General features: G+C 52.7%; 1 protein-coding gene and 1 long non-coding RNA gene across 4 annotated transcripts in view; one reads left to right on the forward strand and one right to left on the reverse strand.

Moving 5' to 3' along the window:
- The window catches only part of LOC140187039 (uncharacterized), a 37,187-nt gene extending 33,452 nt beyond the window's left edge, over positions 1-3,735 (reverse strand). For both annotated transcript variants that reach the window (XR_011882994.1, XR_011882995.1), the window contains exon 1: positions 3,073-3,735. This is a non-coding gene — a long non-coding RNA (uncharacterized lncRNA). The remainder of the gene's footprint in view (positions 1-3,072) is intronic.
- Positions 3,736-3,919: 184 nt separating this feature from the next.
- Positions 3,920-20,277, forward strand: part of mif4gdb (MIF4G domain containing b) — a 30,563-nt gene continuing 14,205 nt past the window's right edge. Inside the window, exons 1-2 of one of the 2 annotated variants that reach the window (XM_072242249.1) lie at positions 3,920-4,341; positions 19,501-19,592. The gene's annotated coding sequence lies outside the window, so the exon portion shown is untranslated. The remainder of the gene's footprint in view (positions 4,342-19,500; positions 19,593-20,277) is intronic. The other variant, XM_072242248.1, reaches the window with a different exon arrangement.

Here is a 20,277-nt window from a genome sequence, read left to right on the forward strand (position 1 = left end):
AATGGGCTGAAAAATGGCAGATCGAGTTTAATAGAGACAAGTGTGAGGTATTGCACTTTGGAAGGACAAACCAAGGTAGAACATACAGGGTAAATGGTAAGGCACTGAGGAGTGCAGTAGAACAGAGGGATCTGGGAATACAGATACAAAATTCCCTAAAAGTGTCGTCACAGGTAGATAGGGTCATAAAGAGAGCTTTTGGTACATTGTCCTTTATTAATCAAAGTATTGAGTATAAGAGCTGGAATGTTATGATGAGGTTGTATGAGGCATTGGTGAGGCCGAATCTGGAGTACTGTGTTCAGTTTTGGTCACCAAATTACAGCAAGGATATTAATAAGGTTGAAAGAGTGCAGAGAAGGTTTACAAGGATGTTGCCAGGACTTGAGAAACTCAGTTACAGAGAAAGGTTGAATAGGTTTGGACTTTATTCCCTGGAGCGTAGAAGAATGAGGGGAGATTTGATAGAGGTATATAAAATTATGATGGGTATTGATAGAGTGAATGCAAGCAGGCTTTTTCCACTGAGGCACTGAACCAGAGGACATAGGTTAAGGGTGAAGGGGGAAAAGTTTAAAGGGAACATTAGGGGGGGCTTCTTCACACAGAGTAGTGGGAGTGTGGAATGAGCTGCCAGACGAGGTGGTAAATGCGGGTTCTTTTTTAACATTTAAGAATAAATTGGACAGATACATGGATGGGAGGTGTATGGAGGGATATGGTCTGTGTGCAGGTCAGTGGGACTAGGCAGAAAATGGTTCAGCACAGCCAAGAAGGGCCAAAAGGCCTGTTTCTGTGCTGTAGTTTTTCTATGGTTTCTAAAGGTCAGTGGGACTAGGCAGGAAATGGTTCGGCACAGCTAAGAAGGGCCAAAAGGCCTGTTTCTGTGCTGTAGTTTCTATGGTTTCTATGAGGAGGGATTGGATAGGCTGCAATTGATATCCCTGAAGCAGAGGAAACTGAGGGATGACCTTCTAGAACTGAATCTAATTTGAATGGTTGGGTACTTAACAAGAATCTTCTCCCCTTTTAGTGGTGCATTAACAAGAGGACATTGATATAAGATTAAAGAGGAGGTTTAGAGGGGATCTGAGAAAGTTTTCTTTTACACAAAGTTGGGTAGGAATCTTGCATACACTGCCTAAAGATATGGTGGATGTACACTAGATAACCTCACAACATCAAAGAAGTATGTGGACAAGCACTTGAATCACCAAGGCATAAAAAGGCTATGGACCTAATGTGGACAAACAGGACTAGTATGTATATGTACAACGGTCAGCGTGGAGCTGGTGAGTGGTTATGAGTTCAGGATGAACAAATTTTGGCTTTGCAGATGCCACATAGATCTTGAAAATGAATAAAGAAGAGATTCATCACATCTTACACTGTTGGGTATTTTGGAATGCTGTGGACTTTCTCTCGCAGTCTTGTTTGAGGTAATGGTGCTCAATTACAATGGGTCTAGCCCTTTCTCCGTACAGGCACCAGAGACCTCAGCAAAGGCTGTAAGGATCTCCACTTCCCTCTTCCACACTCCACTGTCCACATACCCCAGGGTGTGCCTTGCCCTACAGTGTACTCTGGACACTCCTGAGGGCGAGGAACCGGTTAGGTTTATCTCACAGAGGGAGAGGACCTGTTAAGTTTAACTCACAGAGGGAGAGGACCTGTTAGGTTTAACTCACAGAGGGAGAGGACCTGCTAACTTTAATTGTTGATGGACAGAAAAAAACCACACTTTGTTGCAGGAACTCAGCTGGTGCAGCAGGCTCTGTGGGAGCAGTCAATCTTGCAGGTTGAGACCCTGCATCAGGCCTGAGAGAGGACAGTATGTTTATTCCTTGCCCTGTCCCACTCAGCAGCCAGTGTTCTTAAGCCCCAGTTTAAGATACAAAGTACAGCAGGCCATTGAATTCAGCAAGGTGTGGGTGACAGGGAGGGGGTACACAAACACCTGTTTACATCAATAAGTGTTGAGGTCGAGGGGATTGAAAGCTTCACATTCCCAGATGTGAACATCAATAGCCTGCCCTTGTCCACCAGGCAAAGAAAGTGCACCTGTGCCTCGGTTTGCTAAAGAAATTTGACTCTCGTTTTATCGACTCACCGCAGAAGGCATCTTATCTGGGTGCATCACAGCTCAGTGTGGTAACTGCTCCGCTCCAGACCGCAAGAAACGACAGAGCTGTGGGCCCATCACAGAGACCCACCTCCCCTCCACTGACTCTCTCCATGCTCTCACTGCCTAGAAAAGCAGCCAACATGATCAAAGACCCCACCTTCCCCGGAATTCCTTTTCTACCCCTCCCATCAGACAGAATATACAAATCCCCAAAAACATGTCCCGCCAGACCCCACTTGGAGTACTGTACCGTGTTTAGTTCTGGTCACCTCACTACAGGAAGGATGTGGAAACCATAGAAAGGGTGTAGAGGAGATTTCTCCTTGGAGTGATGGAGGATGAGAGCTGATATGATAGAGGTGTATAAGATGATGAGAGGCATTGATCATGTGGATAGTCAGAGGCTTTTTCCCAGGGCTGAAATGGCTAACACGAGAGGGCACAGTTTTAAGGTGCTGGGGAGTAGGTACAGTCGAGATGTCGGGAGTAAGTTTTTTACGCAGAGTGGTGAGTGCATGGAATGGGCTGCCGGCAACGGTGGTGGAGGCAGATATGACAGGGTCTTTTAAGAAACTCTTAGATAGGCCGATGAAGCTTAGGGGGCTATGCGACTGGGAAATTCTAGGCAGCTTCTACAGAAGGGTAGATGGTCAGAACAACATTGCTGAGGAACCTGTAATATGCTGTACATTGCTATGTTCAGATTTGAGGACAGCTTCTGTCCCTCTGTTACAAGGTGGACACAACTTCAGACCAACCTCATTATGGCCTTGCACCTATTGTCTGTCTGATTTGCACTCTCTGTAATTGTAACACTTCATTCTGCATTGTTATTTTTCTCCTGAACTTCAAAGCACTGATGTAATGAAATAACCTGTATAAGGTTCATCCCTGAACCTTGGTATCTGTTCAGTAATAACCAATTCTGCCATTCACAGATACTGTACCTTTACTGTACTTCCCGAGGAGGTCGGGAACCGCAGGGGTCTGACTGAATGCTGGATGAAGACGCCCATGTGTTAACCCGATGAGTCTACGCTGAAGGTTAAGAGTACTGTGTTGTTGGATTTGACCTCTTTATGAAAGGAGTGTAATAGAAAGCCCGGCACTAATTCTCAGGCCGTCCTTTACGCTCCCGACCAGCGCTGCGGGATCTTCCTGTGCGCGACATTCCCCACGGCCTGTTATGTTGTGTTGTGTCGACACACAGCGGGCTCGCCCGCGGCAATTGCACTTCCTTGTCCAACTTGATTCGGGAGCACCGGGCGCCCCCGCCTGGCACAGGGAAAGAGGGGAGAGCCGGTCGGGGACTGTGCTGGGACAGAGGAAGAGGGGAGATCCGGTCGGGGACTGTGCTGGGCCAGGGGAGGGGAGGGGAGGGGCGGGGCGGGGAGAGGGGAGGGCCAGTCGGGGACTGTGCTGGGACAGGGGCGGAGCGGGGCGGGGAGAGGGGAGGGCCAGTCGGGGACTGTGCTGGGACAGGGGAAGAGGGGAGATCCGGTCGGGGACAGTGCTGGGCCAGGGGTGGGGTGGGGTGGGGTGGGGAGAGGGGAGGTCCGGTCGGTGGGGCTGTGTTGGGACAGGGGCGGGGAGAGGGGAGATCTGGTCGGGGACTGTGCTGGGACAGGGGTGGGGAGAGGGAAAGAGGGGAGATCCGGTCGGGGACTGTGCTGGGACAGGGGAGTCCGGTCGGAGACTGTGCTGGTACAGAGGCGGGGATAGGGGAGTCCGGTCGGGGACTGTGCTGGGACAGAGGCGGGGAGAGGGGAGGTCTGGTCGGGGGCTGTGCTGGGCCAGGGGCGGGCAGAGGGGCTGGACACAGCTGGGGAAGCCTGGCGGACTTTCACGTGTAAGGAAATGACGAGGAGGAAGCGGTCGCCTAGGCCGGGCACTGGGGAGTGACTCGTTCTCCAACGCCCCATAGGTGTCCCGGGACCGCAGTTCTTAGCGCCGAGCAGATTTGCGGCCCTGTGCCCGCGGGTGTGCCGGGACCAGCCAGCGATGCCCATCCCGCACCTGCACTCGATGATAGAGTTAGTCCCGTTCCTCCTGCTGCTGTTCCTGTTCCTCACTCTCATCCTCATCTTCCTCTACACGCAACGGCCCGACTGCGACTCCGACTCCAAGCGGATCTGAGCTGCTCCCGAGACCAGGACCGTCCGCGACGTGACTGAGATCGGCTGGAGGCGAGTGCGCGGCAACGCCGAGGTCCACAGGTGGGAACGACAGCAGATCGACACCTGGGAAACTGGGGTATCAGAGCCGAGATTCCTCCACGACACTGCCTGGTCCTCCTTCCACCATCCGGACATGATCTACCTCCTCACCCAGCAAACACACTCCTCAAATACCTCCTCACCCAGCAAACACACTCCTCGAATACCTCCTCACCCAGAAAAAAAACTCCTCAACTACCACCTCACCCAACAAAAACACTCGTCAACTACCTCCTCATCCAGCAAAAACACTCAACTTCCACCTCACCCAGCAAACACACTCAACTACCACCTCAGCCAGCAAAAACACTCCTCAGCTACCACATCACCCTCCTGAATCCACACACCTACACACCCTCCTCAGTCCACACACCTACACACCCTCCTCAATCCACACCTACACACCCTTCTCAATCCACACCTACACACCCTCCTGAATCCACACACCTACACACCCTCCTCAGTCCACACACCTACACACCCTCCTCAATCCACACACCTACACACCCTCCTCAATCCACACACCTACACACCCTCCTCAATCCACACACCTACACACCCTCCTCAATCCACACCTACACACCCTCCACAATCCACACACCTACACACCCTCCTCAATCCACACACCTACACACCCTCCTCAATCCACACACCTACACACCCTCCTCAATCCACACCTACACACCCTCCTCAATCCACACCTACACACCCTCCACAATCCACACACCTACACACCCTCCTCAATCCACACACCTACACACCCTCCTCAATCCACACACCTACACACCCTCCTCAATCCACACATCTACACACCCTCCTCAATCCAAACACCTACTCACCCTCCTCAATCCACACACCTACACACCCTCCTCAATCCACACCTACACACCCTCCTCAATCCACACACCTACACACCCTCCTCAATCCACACCTACACACCCTCCACAATCCACACCTACACACCCTCCTCAATCCACACACCTACACACCCTCCTCAATCCACACACCGACACACCCTCCTCAATCCACACACCTACACACCCTCCTCAATCCACACACTTACACACCCTCCTCAATCCACACACCTACACACCCTCCTCAATCCACACCACACCCTCCTCAATCCACACACCTACACACCCTCCTCAATCCACACACCTCCACACCCTCCTCAAACCACACCTCCACACCCTCCTCAATCCACACGCCTACACACCCTCCTCAATCCACACCACATCTACACACCCTCCTCAATCCACACCTACACACCCTCCTCAATCCACACACCTACACACCCTCCTCAAACCACACCTCCACACCCTCCTCAATCCACACGCCTACACACCCTCCTCAATCCACACCACACCTACACACCCTCCTCAATCCACACCTACACACCCTCCTCAATCCACACACCTACACACCCTCCTCAATCCACACACCTACACACCCTCCTCAATCCACACACCTACACACCCTCCTCAATCCACACACCTACACACCCTCAATCCACACACCTACACACCCTCCTCAATCCACACCTACACACCCTCCTCAATCTACACCTACACACCCTCCTCAATCCACACACCTACACACCCTCCTCAATCCACACGCCTACACACCCTCCTCAATCCACACGCCTACACACCCTCCTAATCCAGACACCTACACACCCTCCTCAATCACCACACCTACACACCCTCCTCAATCCACACGCCTACACACCCTCCTAATCCAGACACCTACACACCCTCCTCAATCCACACACCTACGCACCCTCCTCAATCCACACACCTAGGCACCCTCCTCAATCAACACCTACTCATCCTCCTCAATCCACACACCTACACACCCTCCTCAATCCACACCTACACACCCTCCTCAATCCACACCTACACACCCTCCTCAATCCACACACCTACACACCCTCCTCAATCCACACCTACACACCCTTCTCAATCCACACCTACACACCCTCCTCAATCCACACACCTACACACCCTCCTCAATCCACACACCTACACACCCTCCTGAATCCACACACCTACACACCCTCCTCAGTCCACACACCAACACACCCTCCTCAATCCACACACCTACACACCCTCCTCAATCCACACACCTACACACCCTCCTCAATCCACACACCTACACACCCTCCTCAATCCACACATACACACCCTCCACAATCCACACACCTACACACCCTCCTCAATCCACACACCTACACACCCTCCTCAATCCACACACCTACACACCCTCCTCAATCCACACCTACACACCCTCCTCAATCCACACCTACACACCCTCCACAATCCACACACCTACACACCCTCCTCAATCCACACACCTACACACCCTCCTCAATCCACACACCTACACACCCTCCTCAATCCACACCTACACACCCTCCTCAATCCACACACCTACACACCCTCCTCAATCCACACCTACACACCCTCCACAATCCACACCTACACACCCTCCTCAATCCACACACCTACACACCCTCCTCAATCCACACACCGACACACCCTCCTCAATCCACACGCTTACACACCCTCCTCAATCCACACGCCTACACACCCTCCTAATCCAGACACCTACACACCCTCCTCAATCACCACACCTACACACCCTCCTCAATCCACACGCCTACACACCCTCCTAATCCAGACACCTACACACCCTCCTCAATCCACACACCTACGCACCCTCCTCAATCCACACACCTAGACACCCTCCTCAATCAACACCTACTCATCCTCCTCAATCCACACACCTACACACCCTCCTCAATCCACACATACACACCCTCCTCAATCCACACCTACACACCCTCCTTAATCCACACACCTACACACCCTCCTCAATCCACACCTACACACCCTTCTCAATCCACACCTACACACCCTCCTCAATCCACACACCTACACACCCTCCTCAATCCACACACCTACACACCCTCCTGAATCCACACACCTACACACCCTCCTCAGTCCACACACCTACACACCCTCCTCAATCCACACACCTACACACCCTCCTCAATCCACACACCTACACACCCTCCTCAATCCACACCTACACACCCTCAATCCACACACCTACACACCCTCCTCAATCCACACACCTACACACCCTCCTCAATCCACACCTACACACCCTCCTCAATCCACACACCTACACATCCTCCTCAATCCACACACCTACACACCCTCCTCAATCCACACCTACACACCCTTCTCAATCCACACCTACGCACCCTCCTCAATCCACACACCTACACACCCTCCTCAATCCACACACCTACACACCCTCCTGAATCCACACACCTACACACCCTCCTCAGTCCACACACCTACACACCCTCCTCAATCCACACACCTACACACCCTCCTCAATCCACACACCTACACACCCTCCTCAATCCACACCTACACACCCTCAATCCACACACCTACACACCCTCCTCAATCCACACACCTACACACCCTCCTCAATCCACACCTACACACCCTCCTCAATCCACACACCTACACACCCTCCTCAATCCACACACCTACACACCCTCCTCAATCCACACACCTACACACCCTCCTCAATCCACACACCTACACACCCTCCTCAATCCACACCTACACACCCTCCTCAATCCACACCTATACACCCTCCACAATCCACACACCTACACACCCTCCTCAATCCACACACCTACACACCCTCCTCAATCCACACACCTACACACCCTCCTCAATCCACACCTACACACCCTCCTCAATCCACACACCTACACACCCTCCTCAATCCACACCTACACACCCTCCACAATCCACACCTACACACCCTCCTCAATCCACACACCTACACACCCTCCTCAATCCACACACCGACACACCCTCCTCAATCCACACACCTACACACCCTCCTCAATCCACACACTTACACACCCTCCTCAATCCACACACCTACACACCCTCCTCAATCCACACCACACCCTCCTCAATCCACACGCCTACACACCCTCCTCAATCCACACACCTCCACACCCTCCTCAAACCACACCTCCACACCCTCCTCAATCCACACGCCTACACACCCTCCTCACCCTCCTCAATCCACACCACACCTACACACCCTCCTCAATCCACACCTACACACCCTCCTCAATCCACACACCTACACACCCTCTTCAAACCACACCTCCACACCCTCCTCAATCCACACGCCTACACACCCTCCTCAATCCACACCACACCTACACACCCTCCTCAATCCACACCTACACACCCTCCTCAATCCACACACCTACACACCCTCCTCAATCCACACACCTACACACCCTCCTCAATCCACACACCTACACACCCTCAATCCACACACCTACACACCCTCCTCAATCCACACCTACACACCCTCCTCAATCCACACCTACACACCCTCCTCAATCCACACACCTACACACCCTCCTCAATCCACACGCCTACACACCCTCCTCAATCCACACGCCTACACACCCTCCTAATCCAGACACCTACACACCCTCCTCAATCACCACACCTACACACCCTCTTCAATCCACACGCCTACACACCCTCCTAATCCAGACACCTACACACCCTCCTCAATCCACACACCTACGCACCCTCCTCAATCCACACACCTAGACACCCTCCTCAATCAACACCTACTCATCCTCCTCAATCCACACACCTACACACCCTCCTCAATCCACACGCCTACACACCCTCCTCAATACACACACCTACACACCCTCCTCAATCCACACCTACACACCCTCCTCAATCCAAACACCTACTCACCATCCTCAATCCACACACCTACACACCCTCCTCAATCCACACACCTACACACCCTCCTCAATCCACACCTACACACCCTCCTCAATCCACACACCTACACACCCTCCTCAATCCACACCACACCTACACACCCTCCTGAATCCACACCTACACACCCTCCTCAATGCACACACCTACAAACCCTCCTCAATCCACACACCTACACACCCTCCTCAATCCACACACCTACTCACCCTCCTCAATCCACACACCCTCCTCAATCCACACACCTACACACCCTCCTCAATCCACACCTACACACCCTCCTCAATCGACACCACACCTACACACCCTCCTGAATCCAGACCAACACACCCTCCTCAATCCACACACCTACACACCTTCCTCAATCCACACCTACACACCCTCCTCAATCCACACCTACACACCCTCCTCAATCCACACACCTACTCACCCTCCTCAATCCACACACCTACACACCCTCCTCAATCCACACACCTACACACCCTCCTCAATCCACACACCTACACACCATCCTCAATCCACACACCTACACACCCTCCTCAATCCACACACCTACACACCCTCCTCAATCCACACACTTACACACCCTCCTCAATCCACACACCTACACACCCTCCTCAATCCACACCACACCCTCCTCAATCCACACACCTACACACCCTCCTCAATCCACACACCTCCACACCCTCCTCAAACCACACCTCCACACCCTCCTCAATCCACACGCCTACACACCCTCCTCACCCTCCTCAATCCACACCACACCTACACACCCTCCTCAATCCACACCTACACACCCTCCTCAATCCACACACCTACACACCCTCCTCAAACCACACCTCCACACCCTCCTCAATCCACACGCCTACACACCCTCCTCAATCCACACCACACCTACACACCCTCCTCAATCCACACCTACACACCCTCCTCAATCCACACACCTACACACCCTCCTCAATCCACACACCTACACACCCTCCTCAATCCACACACCTACACACCCTCAATCCACACACCTACACACCCTCCTCAATCCACACCTACACACCCTCCTCAATCCACACCTACACACCCTCCTCAATCCACACGCCTACACACCCTCCTCAATCCACACGCCTACACACCCTCCTAATCCAGACACCTACACACCCTCCTCAATCACCACACCTACACACCCTCTTCAATCCACACGCCTACACACCCTCCTAATCCAGACACCTACACACCCTCCTCAATCCACACACCTACGCATCCTCCTCAATCCACACACCTAGACACCCTCCTCAATCAACACCTACTCATCCTCCTCAATCCACACACCTACACACCCTCCTCAATCCACACGCCTACATACCCTCCTCAATACACACACCTACACACCCTCCTGAATCCACACCTACACACCCTCCTCAATCCAAACACCTACTCACCATCCTCAATCCACACACCTACACACCCTCCTCAATCCACACACCTACACACCCTCCTCAATCCACACCTACACACCCTCCTCAATCCACACACCTACACACCCTCCTCAATCCACACCACACCTACACACCCTCCTGAATCCACACCTACACACCCTCCTCAATGCACACACCTACAAACCCTCTTCAATCCACACACCTACACACCCTCCTCAATCCACACACCTACTCACCCTCCTCAATCCACACACCCTCCTCAATCCACACACCTACACACCCTCCTCAATCCACACCTACACACCCTCCTCAATCGACACCACACCTACACACCCTCCTGAATCCAGACCAACACACCCTCCTCAATCCACACACCTACACACCTTCCTCAATCCACACCTACACACCCTCCTCAATCCACACCTACACACCCTCCTCAATCCACACACCTACTCACCCTCCTCAATCCACACACCTACACACCATCCTCAATCCACACCACACCTACACACCCTCCTCAATCCACACCTACACACCCTCCTCAATCCACACCTACACACCCTCCTCAATCCACACCTACGCACCCTCCTGAATCCACACCTACACACACTCCTCAAACCACACACCTACACACCCTCCTCAATCCACACCTACACACCCTCAATCCACACCACACCTACACACCCTCCTCATTCCAAACCGCACCTACACACCCTCCTGAATCCACACCTACACACCCTCAATCCACACCACACCTACACACCCTCCTCAATCCACACACCTACACACCCTCCTCAATCCACACACCTGCACACCCTCCTCAATCCACACACCTACACACCTTCCTCAATCCACACAACTACACACTTTCCTCAATCCACACCAACACACCCTCCTCAATCCACACCTACACACCCTCCTCAATCCACACACCTACTCACCCTCCTCAATCCACACACCTACACACCATCCTCAATCCACACCACACCTACACACCCTCCTCAATCCACACCTACACACCCTCCTCAATCCACACCTACACACCCTCCTCAATCCACACCTACGCACCCTCCTGAATCCACACCTACACACACTCCTCAAACCACACACCTACACACCCTCCTCAATCCACACCTACACACCCTCAATCCACACCACACCTACACACCCTCCTCATTCCAAACCGCACCTACACACCCTCCTGAATCCACACCTACACACCCTCAATCCACACCACACCTACACACCCTCCTCAATCCACACACCTACACACCCTCCTCAATCCACACACCTGCACACCCTCCTCAATCCACACACCTACACACCTTCCTCAATCCACACAACTACACACTTTCCTCAATCCACACCAACACACCCTCCTCAATCCACACCTACACACCCTCCTCAATCCACACACCTACTCACCCTCCTCAATCCACACACACACCCTCCTCAATCCACACACCCACACACCCTCCTCAATCCACACCTACACACCCTCCTCAATCCACACCACAGCTACACACCCTCCTCAATCCACACACCTACACACCCTCCTCAGTCCACACACCTACACACCCTCCTCAATCCACACCTACACACCCTCCACAATCCACACACCTACTCACCCTCCTCAATCCAAACACCTACTCACCCTCCTCAATCCACACACCTACACACCCTCCTCAGTCCACACACCGACACACCCTCCTACACACCCTCCTCAATCCACAAACCTACACACCCTCCTCAATCCACACACCTACACACCCTCCTCAATCCACACGCCTACACACCCTCCTCAATCCACACACCTACACACCCTCCTCAATCCACACGCCTACACACCCTCCTCAATCCACACGCCTACACACCCTCCTCAATCCACACGCCTACACACCCTCCTCAATCCACACGCCTACACACCCTCCTCAATCCACACCACACCTACACACCCTCCTCAATCCACACACCTATACACCCTTCTCAATCCACACCTACACACCCTCCTCAATCCACACACCTACACACCCTCCTCAATCCACACACCTACACACCCTCCTCAATCCACACACCTACTCACCCTCCTCAATCCACACACCTACTCACCCTCCTCAATCCACACACCTACACACCCTCCTCAATCCACGCACCCTCCTCAATCCACACACCTACACACCCTCCTCAATCCACACCACACCTCCACACCCTCCTGAATCCACACCTACACACCCTCCTCAATCCACACACCTACACACCTTCCTCAATCCACACACCTACACACCTTCCTCAATCCACACACCTACACACCTTCCTCAATCCACACCTACACACCCTCCTCAATCCACACCTACACACCCTCCTCAATCCACACACCTACTCACCCTCCTCAATCCACACACCTACACACACTCCTCAATCTACACACCTACACACACTCCTCAATCTACACGCCTACACACCCTCCTCAATCCAGACGCCTACACACCCTCCTCAATCCACACACCTACACACCCTCCTCAATCCACACCACACCTACACAGCCTCCTCAATCCACACACCTATACACCCTCCTCAATCCACACCTACACACCCTCCTCAATCCACACACCTACACACCCTCCTCAATCCACACACCTACACACCCTCCTCAATCCACACACCTACTCACCCTCCTCAATCCACACACCTACACACCCTCCTCAATCCACACATCTACACACCCTCCTCAATCCAAACACCTACTCACCCTCCTCAATCCACACACCTACACACCCTCCTCAATCCACGCACCCTCCTCAATCCACACACCTACACACCCTCCTCAATCCACACCACACCTCCACACCCTCCTGAATCCACACCTACACACCCTCCTCAATCCACACACCTACACACCTTCCTCAATCCACACACCTACACACCTTCCTCAATCCACACACCTACACACCTTCCTCAATCCACACCTACACACCCTCCTCAATCCACACCTACACACCCTCAATCCACACACCTACACACCCTCCTCAATCCACACACCTACTCACCCTCCTCAATCCACACACCTAAACACACTCCTCAATCTACACCTACTCACCCTCCTCAATCCACACCTACACACCCTCCTCAATCCACACACCTACACACCCTCCTCAATCCACACACCTACTCATCCTCCTCAATCCACACACCTACACACCCTCCTCAATCCACACACCTACACACCCTCCTCAATCCACGTACCTACACACCCTCCTCAATCCACACACCTACTCATCCTCAATCCACACCTACACACCCTCCTCAATCCACACACCTGCACACCCTCCTCAATCCACACCTACACACTCTCCTCAATCCACACACCTACACACCCTCCTCAATCCACACACCTACACACCCTCCTCAATCCACACCTACACACCCTCCTCAATCCACACCTACACACCCTCCTCAATCCGCACACCCACACACCCTCCTCAATCCACACACCAACACACCTTCCTCAATCCGCACACCTACACACCCTCCTCAATCCACACCACACCAACACACCCTCCTCAATCCACACACCTACACGCCCTCCTCAATCCACATCTACACACCCTCCTCAATCCACACCTACACACCCCCCTCAATCCACACACCCACACACCCTCCTCAATCCACACCTACACACCCTCCTCAATCCACACACCTACACACCCTCCTCAATCCACATACCTACACACCCTCCTCAATCCACACCTACACACCCTCCTCAATCCACACACCTACACACCCTCCTCAATCCACACCACACCTACACACCCTCCTCAATCCACACACCTACACACCGTCCTCAATCCACACACCTAAACACCCTCCTCAATCAACACCACACCTACACACCCTCCTCAATCCACACACCTACACACCCTCCTCAATCCACACACCTACACACCCTCCTCAATCCACACACCTACTCACCCTCCTCAATCCACACACCTACACACCCTCCTCAATCCACACACCTACACACCCTCCTCAATCCAAACACCTATTCACCCTCCTCAATCCACACACCTACACACCCTCCTCAATCCACGCACCCTCCTCAATCCACACACCTACACACCCTCCTCAATCCACACCACACCTCCACACCCTCCTGAATCCACACCTACACACCCTCCTCAATCCACACACCTACACACCCTCCTCAATCAACACCACACCTACACACCCTCCTCAATCCACACACCTACACACCCTCCTCAATCCACACACCTACACACCCTCCTCAATCCACACACCTACTCACCCTCCTCAATCCACACACCTACACACCCTCCTCAATCCACACACCTACACACCCTCCTCAATCCACACACCTACACACCCTCCTCAATCAACACCACACCTACACACCCTCCTCAATCCACACACCTACACACCCTCCTCAATCCACACACCTACACACCCTCCTCAATCCACACACCTACTCACCCTCATCAATCCACACACCTACACACCCTCCTCAATCTACACCTACTCACCCTCCTCAATCCACACCTACACACCCTCCTCAATCCACACACCTACACACCCTCCTCAATCCACACACCTACTCATCCTCCTCAATCCACACACCTACACACCCTCCTCAATCCACACACCTACACACCCTCCTCAATCCACGTACCTACACACCCTCCTCAATCCACACACCTACACACCCTCCTCAATCCACACACCTACACACCCTCCTCAATCCACACACCTACACACCCTCCTCAATCCAAACACCTATTCACCCTCCTCAATCCACACACCTACACACCCTCCTCAATCCACGCACCCTCCTCAATCCACACACCTACACACCCTCCTCAATCCACACCACACCTCCACACCCTCCTGAATCCACACCAACACACCCTCCTCAATCCACACACCTACACACCCTCCTCAATCAACACCACACCTACACACCCTCCTCAATCCACACACCTACACACCCTCCTCAATCCACACACCTACACACCCTCCTCAATCCACACACCTACTCACCCTCCTCAATCCACACACCTACACACCCTCCTCAATCCACACACCTACACACCCTCCTCAATCCACACACCTACACACCCTCCTCAATCCACACACCTACACACCCTCCTCAATCAACACCACACCTACACACCCTCCTCAATCCACACACCTACACACCCTCCTCAATCCACACACCTACACACCCTCCTCAATCCACACACCTACTCACCCTCCTCAATCCACACATACACACCCTCCTCAATCCACACACCTACACACCCTCCTCAATCCACACGCCTACACACCCTCCTCAATCCACACGCCTACACACCCTCCTCAATCCACACACCTACACACCCTCCTCAATCCACACCTACACACCCTCCTCAATCCACACGCCTGCACACCCTCCTCAATCCACACACTTACACACCCTCCTCAATCCACACACCTACACACCCTCCTCAATCCACACACCTACACATCCTCCTCAATCAACACCTACTCATCCTCCTCAATCCACACACCTACACACCCTCCTCAATCCGCACCACACCTACACACCCTCCTCAATCCGCACACCTACACACCCTCCTCAATCCACACCTACACACCCTCCTCAATCCACACACCTACACACCCTCCTCAATCCACACACCTACACACCCTCCTCAATCCGCACCTACACACCCTCCTCAATCCACACACCTACACACCCTCCTCAATCCACACCTACACACCCTCCTCAATCCACACCTACACACTCTCCTCAATCCACACACCAACACACCCTCCTCAATCCACACACCTACACACCCTCCTCAATCCACACACCCACACAGCCTCCTCAATCCACACCACAGCTACACACCCTCCTCAATCCACACCACACCCTCCTCAATCCACACACCTACACACCCTCCTCAATCCACACACCTACACACCCTCCTCAATCCACACCACACCTACACACCCTCCTCAATCCACACCTACACACCCTCCTCAATCCACACACCTACTCACCCTCCTCAATCCACACCTACACACCCTCCTCAATCCACACACCTACACACCCTCCTCAATCCACACCTACACACCCTCCTCAATCCACACACCTACACACCCTCCTCAATCCACACACCTACACACCCTCCTCAATCCACACGCCTACACACCCTCCTCAATCCACACGCCTACACACCCTCCTCAATCCACACACCTACACACCCTCCTCAATCCACACCACACCTACACACCCTCCTCAATCCACACGCCTACACACCCTCCTCAAACCACACACCTCAACACCCTCCTCAATCCACACACCTACACACCCTCCTCAATCCACACCTACACACCCTCCTCAATCCACACACCTAAACACCCTCCTCAATCCACACACCTACTCACCCTCCTCAATCCACACACCTACTCAACCTCCTCAATCCACACACCTACACACCCTCCTCAATCCACACACCTACACACCCTCCTCAATCCACACCTACACACCCTCCTCAATCCACACCTACACACCCTCCTCAAACCACACACCTACACACCCTCCTCAATCCACACACCTACACACCCTGCTCAATCGACACACCCACACAGCCTCCTCAATCCACACCACACCTACACACCCTCCTCAATCCACACCTACAGACCCTCCTCAATCCACACACCTACTCACCCTCCTCAATCCACACCTACACACCCTCCTCAATCCACACACCTACACACCCTCCTCAATCCACACACCTACACACCCTCCTCAATCCACACACCCACACAGCCTCCTCAATCCACACACCCACACACCCTCATCAATCCACACACCCACACAGCCTCCTCAATCCACACCACACCTACACACCCTCCTCAATCCACACCTACAGACCCTCCTCAATCCACACACCTACTCACCCTCCTCAATCCACACCTACACACCCTCCTCAATCCACACACCTACACACCCTCCTCAATCCACACACCTACACACCCTCCTCAATCCACACACCCACACAGCCTCCTCAATCCACACACCCACACACCCTCATCAATCCACACCGCACCTACACACCCTCCTGAATCCACACCTACACACCCTCCTCAATCCACACCTACACACCCTCCTCAATCCACACCTACACACCCTGCTCAATCCACACCTACACACCCTCCTCAATCCACACACCTCCTCACCCTCCTCAATCCGCACACCTACACACCCTCAATCCACACACCTACACACCCTCCTCAATCCACACCTACACACCCTCCTCAATCCACACACCTACACACCCTCCTCAATCCACACACCTACACACCCTCCTCAATCCACACCTACACACCCTCCTCAATCCACACACCTACTCACCCTCCTCAATCTACACACCTACACACCCTCATCAATCCACACCTACACACCCTCCTCAATCCACACCTACACACCCTCCTCAGTCCACACACCTACACACCCTCCTCAATCCACACACCTACACATCCTCCTCAATCCACACACCCTCCTCAATCCACACCTACACACCCTCCTCAATCCACACACCTACACACCCTTCTCAATCCACACACCTGCACACCCTCCTCAATCCACACACCTACACATCCTCTTCAATCCACACACCTACACACCCTCCTCAATCTACACCTACTCACCCTCCTCAATCCACACTCCTACTCACCCTCCTCAATCCACACCTACACACCCTCCTCAATCCACACCTACACACCCTCCTCAATCCACACCTACACACCCTCCTCAATCCACACACCTGCACACCCTCCTCAATCCACACACCTACACACCCTCCTCAATCCACACACCTACACACCCTCCTCAATCCACACACCTACACACCCTCCTCAATCCACACACCTACACATCCTCCTCAATCCACACACCTACTCAACCTCCTCAATCCACACACCTACACATCCTCCTCAATCCACACACCTACTCAACCTCCTCAATCCACACACCTACACACCCTCCTCAATCCACACACCTACACACCCTCCTCAATCCACACCTACACACCCTCCTCAATCCACACACCTACACACGCTCCTCAATCCACACACCTACACACCCTCATCAATCTACACCACACCTACACACGCTCCTCAATCCACACACCTACACACCCTCATCAATCTACACACCCTCCTCAATCCGCACCTACACACTCCTCACCCACAACGACCTACAGAGAACCATTCATCGCCCATTCCTTCACCAAGGTGAATAAATCTGACAGAACTGTAATGGGATGTTTTAAATGAAGAGTAATGAAGCTGCTGGAGTCAATGACTGGCAGTTGTTTATCCAGTCCCTTACAGTTAGGGTTTACACCATATTGGAAGTATGTGACATCTTGTTTCGGATCTATGTTTGTTCTATTCGCTGTTGTATATACAGTGGATTCTGCTTTATTTGGCCAGCAGTTAATCTGGCAGCTGCTTACTTGGGATAACTGTGGAAGAACAAAAACTAATCGAGACAATAGCTGGGATTTTCTTTGCTTATCAGAGTCATTCGGGATAACTGTGAAAGAACAAAAACTAATGGGGACAATAGCTGGGATTCTCTTTGTTTATTTGAGTCCCCCGGCAGGCTATTTGGGACTGGAGTCTGTTGCTGAACAGTTTCTAACTCGTGTCAGTTGCACGTGCTTCTGTACCCGTTAGTCACCACACTGTGCTTTTTAAATCGCATCAGTTGTGTGTGTTTGTGTTCCAGAAACAGTGATCTTTGTCACTGGTAGATGGCGGGATATAAGCAATTGCTGACCATTCAGAACTCTTTTGCTCATTGTGGTTTCAAGCATTCAGACTTGGAGATGCCGGAAACGACCGGGAGAGAAACAGGAACCAATTTCGCAACTTCAACAAATTAGGAACTACGATGAACTTGAAGGTATTGACAATCATCTTCAATATTCCCTTCGGTCCCCTCCGGACACTCAGCTCTCACCTGCGGCTCCTTGCATGTGACAGCAGCCACACCTTTTCGACAGGTGGGCTAAACCAGGTGAGCAGAGCCAACAGGCCTTGTACCGTGGTGAGATAGGGACATGGCTGTCCTAGCTTGCGAAGTCAGCTCTGGCGGACTGGGTGGGTGAGATCTACAATGAGATGCAATGGCCAGGAAGGCGGATCTTCAACTGCCTGTGCAGAGCAGCGGCCTGACGCGGCGCAGAGTAAGTCATGGTCGTCTGTTGCAGCAAGGAAGAACCCAGTTGTAGTGAGTACTTGTCGCACTGGTCTTGGATTTCTGAGGTTCAGGGAGTGGAGCTGTCTCAACGGAATAGCTTTTCCACTTTAAAAACTCTCACACAGGTTTCCTGTCATTGTCAGATGCGGCAGATGTCCTTCAGTCATCCTGGTGGTGTTCTAATTTGTTCTGAATTTTACTTGAATACATAATTTGTTACTCAGTTAAATGGTAATTTGTCTTTTGATATTTCCATGAAACTCCAGTTAATTATGGCAACTACCTAATTGGGAAAAAATGTACGGGTCGTGATGTGTTCCAGTGAGTCGGAAAGCTCTGTGTTGTGGGGCGACCCACACCCCCACATCTGTGTGGGGCTCAGTTGTGT

Source organism: Mobula birostris, chromosome 24, assembly GCF_030028105.1.
Source record: "Mobula birostris isolate sMobBir1 chromosome 24, sMobBir1.hap1, whole genome shotgun sequence".
In the NCBI taxonomy this organism is placed as follows: domain Eukaryota; kingdom Metazoa; phylum Chordata; class Chondrichthyes; order Myliobatiformes; family Myliobatidae; genus Mobula; species Mobula birostris.